The sequence below is a fragment of the Pezoporus wallicus genome, unplaced genomic scaffold (genome assembly GCF_028554395.1).
Source record: "Pezoporus wallicus isolate ANWC-B61680 ecotype Strahan unplaced genomic scaffold, APGP_CSIRO_Pwel_v1 contig_3952, whole genome shotgun sequence".
Lineage (NCBI taxonomy): Eukaryota > Metazoa > Chordata > Aves > Psittaciformes > Psittacidae > Pezoporus > Pezoporus wallicus.
Window position 1 is genome coordinate 9,252,877 of NW_026635034.1, and position 6,620 is coordinate 9,259,496.

Consider the following 6,620-nt stretch of genomic DNA (forward strand, 5'->3'; position numbering starts at 1 on the left):
GCACGCACGCCAGTCCCGAGACCTATCCTCTGCGCTGTCCTACCGGGGAACTTCCCGTTATCCGTCCTGGGAAAGAGCGCTGGGAGCCCCGCAGCGCTGCGTCCGGGTCCAGCTGGGTTCTCCCCTCGCTTCAGCTCCCGCTTACCCCTCCCAGAGCTCTTGTCCCGTGTGTCCCCCTCCAAGATCCCGCTGGGCCCAGACAGTCGATGCGATGCGGGGACCTCCCCCCTTCAGCCCCCTCCGGAAACCTCGATGGCCCGGGGGCCGTGCCCAGCGGCCCAAGGAGAGCATATGCCCCGAGGCGCCCGGCAGCCGGACGTGCCGCTGGTTTTCTTTTATTTTTTCCCCCAAAAGAAAGAAAAGGAGGAGGAGGAGAAAGAAAAAGCGAGCGCACCCGCCAGCCCCCCTCGTTAGCTAAGGTGCCTTTATGCTGGAAGAAAGGGCAGATGTGCCTATTGTTCGCCCATTAACAATAACGAACCACGCCGGGCAGAGTGCCGCGCGTCCGCGGCGCCGAGCTGCGGGAGGGACGGGGCACGCCGCGGGAGATCCGCGGGGCCGCAGCCGGGAGGCACGGGGCCGGCCGTGCACAAAGGCCGCCCCTGCTGCCGCCGCTCCCCCCTCTTCGCCGTCGGAGCCCGAGGGAGCTCCTGGGCACCCGCGGAGCCGCCTGGGACCCTCGCCCCAGCGAGGCCCTGGGTGAGCGAGTAGGTCCCCGCCGCGGTGGGGCTCACCCTAGGGACCGGGTGTCTTTTCTGTGGAGTGTAGGACAGGGCTGGAGCACCTGCCCCTGCAAAGCCCCGCAGGCGGGATGCCAAGTGAAAAAGCATACAGCCCCGCTCCGCCGCTGCCCGGTGTGAGCCGAGGTCTGTAACAGGGGGATGCCACCTGCAAAAAGAGCCTAGGCCCCTTCCCTGCTGAGAACCAGGAGACCGCTGCAGCGGGGCACCGACCCCACGGGGAATGAAGACCACAGTAGTAGGGACTGGATCCGGTCCTCGGCCGGGAGTCACCCTGGGAGGGAGCCGAAATTGAACCCTGGGGTTACTTCCCTTGGAGCTGCTGCCCCAGCTCTATGGCCAAGGCCCCTGGAGGTTTCCCTGGGGGCGAGGGCGCCGCACTGCTCCGACCCCGTGTGGGCACCTGCTCCCGCACTCCCTCCGCCAGGCACCGAGACCCCTCGCTCCGCACTTTGAGCCCGAAGCACCGCGGCAGCGGCCGAAGTGGGGGGCGCGGAAGGGCCTCGGCCAGGAGTCCCGCAGGCAAAGCCAGGCCCGGCCCCGCTCCAGCCCCGGCCGCCCCCAACAAGCACCTGGGGGAAAGAGGTGACCCCGCTGGGTGCGGGCATGGGGACCGGCCTCCCCGCACCGGGCACCCGCCGCCCTCCTCGCTCCTAGGCACTATGGAACGTAGCGGTACCCCGTGGGGTTCTCAGGGCACCGTGCCCTGGGTGCCCGGCTTGGGGGCTGCTGCCAGGGACAGGCCATGTGCGTGTCTGCAAGTGCAGTCTGTGACAGTGTGTGCGCTATCGGTGAGCTAAAACCAGCCCCAGAAGCCGGGCAAGCTCGCAGGAAACTTTTAGAATCACGACAACTATCTGCTAAGCAAGCCCGCATCATGAGCGTTTTTCCCCTATAAATTCAGAATTTCCAAAGCGGGTTTATTCACTTCCTACAATTAACACACACACGAGGATTTGTAAGAATTCAGCGCCATTGACCCACAGGTCCGAGAGACATCCGTTACTCACCTCCGATCACTCCCCCCGGGGTGCACGAAGCTCCTCTGTATTTTATTTCGCGCTAAACCCCACATATACAGATCCCGCTCAGTTCCGGTCTCTCTCCAGTACTGCCCGTCCCTAAACGCTTCCACATCTCTCTGAATTTTTGTAATGTTATCGTTAACAGACTCTCCATTTCTTACAGAGAGGGACAGATGAGGAGAGGTGTAACTGCGGGAGAATTAAAAATAGACCCGAAACCTAATCAATGATCTCAGGAAATGTTTAGGATAAAATAAAACAAAATCATCGAGAGCTTTTCGCGACCGGAGTGAACGTCTGTGATTGTTTCCCAGGCCAGCGCGAGGTGATGTCACGGATCTAATCGAAACGTTGCCAGCTTCTTCTTCATCAGGACCTGTATACAATTTACAGTTTGATTTTAAATGTTTCACCTCCACGCTTTTAGCGACTGGTTACCAAAGCGAGCACCTCCGCGGGTGTTCGGAAGTTACTCCCTCGAGTTTCTAGGAAATTACAGCATCAAATTTTTCTTCAAGCAGTGAGCTCAGACCCATCCGCAGTTTATCTGGTCCCGAGATGCACCGGCCTCTGCCGGGGTCCGGTTCCTAACCCCAGACCCGCACCCGCCTCTCCGCTCCCACACGCCTCTGTGCTTTCAAAACTATTTCTCCCCGTTACTCTTCGGGGGGTCACGACGAAGCAGCCCCGGTGCGCAATAGCCGCGGCGCGGAGGGCAGCGCTTGGGCACTGTCCCGACGGTGCCGCGTTCCCCGACGGTGTCCGGGCCCGTCTCGGCCGCAGGGAGCCCCGAGTCCCCCCGGTGGGTTTACAGGGGTCCGGGACTGGGGAAGGGAGACCGGGCCAGCTCCCCGGCTCCAGCCGTCGGGGTGTCCGGAGCGGGCTCCCCTTTACGCGGACCCATCCGGTTCCTCCGCGGAGCCCCCGGTCCTGCCGGTGGAGGGGGGAGAGCCGGAGAGAGATAATTTCGGTGCGGTAATCAATTACTGCTTGTGCAGTCAAGTACCATATATTTAACAGAATAATCGTTACCGCCCTTAAGTCTTTATTTGATCAGCAGATACTCGGAGCGGACTTAAAACGCAACTTTGCTTGCTTGAATTGCGTTGCGTGTGTGTGCTTTTTAAATCCGAGATAATGACACCGTGAAACGGCCGTAATCTCCCACCTGACGCCAGCGAACACCGCGGTGCACCGGGGCCAGCCCGGACGGGGCGGCCCAGTCAGGGACACAGCGGTCACGGTGCGGACCGGACAGGGGTTTGGGTTCTACTATTATTATTATTATTATTTCCCTTTTTCTCCCCCAGTTCTCGTTATTTGTTTTAATTGCGCTGCCCCAGCCCTGCGCGGCTCTCCGCGCCTCCTGCGCAGTGACAGCTTGCGGCATCGGGTCCCCCCGCACGGGGAGCGTGTCAAAGGTGACGCTCGAAGGCTCCCGAAGCCAACAGCTGCCGGGGGGGATTAACTTTTCCAGACTTTCCCCTGTCGAGCTTCTTGGAAACTTGCTTGGCGACAAAAACACACACATCTGTCGGGGGCAGGCACAGAAAGGGGCCGCACGGCCGGGGCCGGCGGGGCAGGACCGGCCTTTGAGGGCAGCCTGCGGCGCGGCGGGAGGCACGGCGGGTGCCTGCCCGGGGAGGTGGGGGTGGTCCCGGCTCCCCCCGCTTCCCGTCCGGACGCCCCCCGTCCGAGCCGCCTCGGTCCGTCTTGCAGCCGCGCTCTCTCGCACCCCCCGGAGCAAACCGCAGCGCTTGTTAATGAAGGAACTTAGGGAAGATTGCAAAACACCGTAAATAATTTAGCATTGTATTTCAGGAAAAAAAAAATAGCTTTCTTAAATCACCTCCTCAATATAACTTGCAGACTTACAGTATGGCCCTGGTAAGCCTAAATTTTTAAAGTAGCAATATTCAAAGAGACAGAGATGTCTGTATTAATTATTTATCCGCTGGTGCCTTCCTTCGTTTCTAACTTATTATTAATTAGGCGCCTCTAGTCTTTCGCAGAGAGCTCCACAGAGCCAGTTGCAGCTTTAAATATGAATTAAAAGCAAATCCAAGCTACTGTAATGCGAAAATTATTCCGTGTCTTCCATGGCAGAGATGAATAGCTGCGCAGATCAATACTGTGAAGCTATGCTCCAAACGACAGGGTTATTGATAGCTTATATTAATGATGTTAATGATGGAAAAAGGAAAACAAGAACCCGACCAACTTATAAACTTTTTATCTGCTGAAACCCCGCAATCAAGCGGACGGGAGCATGAATTACGGTGGCTGGAGATAATAAGGACGTTATTTATGAAACCGGGTAAATGACTTCTGAGAGTTTGATGCGTTTGAACTCTGCGCCGCCGCCTGCTCGGATGCAGGTCGGGACTGGACCGGCGCTGCTCCCCGGCCCCCAGGGTGCGTGTGATCCACGCGCGACCCACGCGGTCCGCGCCCCGGTGCTTCGGGTCCTGAGAGGATGCCCCGGGAAACCCGCAGGGCCTCGCCGCGGGGGGCGCAGGGCCCGCTCCCGGGGCCCGCCGCCAGCTCCCGGCACGGGCACCGTTACGCGTGACGGGGGCAGCTCACGAGGCCTGCAGCAGCCGCTCACGGCGTGCCCCGGACACGGGGGGCCGGGCCGGGCCTTCCCGCCCGCGGAGCGTGTGCCGTGGGGCAAGACCAGCCGTCGGGACCCGGGGCCCGACTCGCTCCTCTACCCCCATGGACACGCGTGGAACCCCCGAAAGCAGCCCAGCGCCGAGCCGTGCGGGGCCGGCCGAGCGCGGAATCCCCCGCGGGACGGACAGAGCCTCGGCCAGGGCTCGCCGTGCGCTCGGTCTTTCAGGAAAGGTGCGGCCGAGCTCCGCGGGCTCCGGATGAGGCTCTGCCGGGAAGGGCAGGCTGCAGGCAGCGTGTGCCCTGCAGTATCAATTCAGGCCGGAGCACACTCCGGTCAGGCAGGGCTGCTCTCTGCTCTGAGGTCTCTATTAGTTACATGCACGAGCGAATACAGTCGCTCACCTTTTTCTTTCCCCTTTTCCCCTTCTCCGGCCAAGGGCTCCGTCAGCGGCTCCCTCCCCAGTCCATTCGCAATAGACACTTCCCGTACAACGCTCTGCTGTGCCCGTCGTAACGCGTTTTATAAAACTCTTTGTCTGGATCCCTTCTCAGATATGCATCAAGCTCGTAGAGAATTATTTTTAATGCTTTAAAAAGCTGCTGCCTTAAAACACTATATTTAAAAATATTTTTGTAATTATTATTTCTAAAACCAGCTTCTGCTAGGAGAAAGTCGCACTTGTTTCCAAAAACAATCCACAGCAGATCACTTAATTCCTACAGAAATCAATGTGAAAATTAGATTTATTGCCTACTTACATTGTTAAAAATGACAAAGTGCTGCCTTTTATTTTCATAAAACAACAGAAGACCGAAAATCATTTAATAAAGAATCCACCTAGTTTAATTTCACCGTAGGTCTCTTGCATCGAAACCAATTCTTCGAGCCTCGCTCTCATAAACTTGCCTTCCCTTCTAGTACTAAAAGAAACAACAATATTCTCAAAGAGAGTTAAAATAGTAGCATTTGTTTGATGGCTGAAAAACCTTTCACGTCATTAGTTAACTTGAAGGAAACGTGTAAATGAAACGGGACCTGCTGTTTCCAACCGCCCGGTATCCCCGATTAACCCTCAGGTTTGTGGATTTCTGTTTGTATTTGGTTTTGTTTTTAAACAAGATGCCCTTTTAGAAAACACTTTATTTATGTAGCGTGTTTAATAAAGGGGGGGGGGGGGGGGAATAAAAAGCGGGCGAGAGCACAGCCTGGCTTTGCGGGGCGAGAGCACAGCCTGGCTTTGCTGCGTTCCCACGGTGGCCGTTGCGGGACCGGCTGCGCGGCCGTTTCTCCTCCCGCTACTTGTTGGGTTTCGATGCCAGGAACAGGATCTGCGGGCAAGGGCGGAAAAGGGCGGGCGCCTTCCGTCCGGGAGCACCCCCAGACCGGGCCCGGTACAAGGGGGGTGTGCACTGACCCCAACCCCCGGGGGTTCCTCCCCGGTTTTCGGCGGGGGAAGTGCTGGGGGAGGCGGTCCCGGTCCCACTGAGGCCCCGGGCCGGAGGGGCCCGGGCAGAGCCCTCCCCACTGCGCAGCCGCGCAGCTCCGCGCCTCTCCGCTCCCAGCACCGCCGGGATTTAGGATTCGCGCCCCGACCGGGGAGAGCGTCGATAAAACTCTCCGTATCAAATGAGCAATCATTTGTTGTGGTTACGTGTTGGGTAATGAAAGATGTTAGCAGGATCAATAAAAATGAAAACACTTTTACTTACATCTTGAATTACTGTTTTAAGGGACGAGCTGTGGTGATGCAACAAACCAGAGAAAGATCTACAACCACCAAATGTCCTCAAATGAAACCAAACTGAACGCGTGTGTCCGGGGCTCAGCCTTGTGCCCGCCCGGCACTCCCGCAGCCCCGCACTCAGGTGAGGGCCGCCCTCCCCCCCCCCCCCCCCCCCCCCCACCCCCCGGGCCGCTTTATTGCTGCTTCGAAAGGAAAACTCCGCTATCTTCGGGGGTCTCTAAAGGTCAAAGAACGGGTCGCGGCCCAGGGGAAATTGGGATTTTAGAGAGGCGAGGAGCCAGCTTCACAGCTCCACAGCATCCTGAAAGCTTTCCCTTAGCCGTGGCTAAATAACAAAATACCCACGTATCCCAGTCATTTGTTACGGCGCACAGCGACACGGCGGACACACACTCAGGCATCCGTGCTCCTGGTCTCCATCGCGCACGAACATGCGGAGAAACCGGCCCGCAATCGATCCCCGGTCCGCAACGGCCGCAGCACCGCTCCGCGCC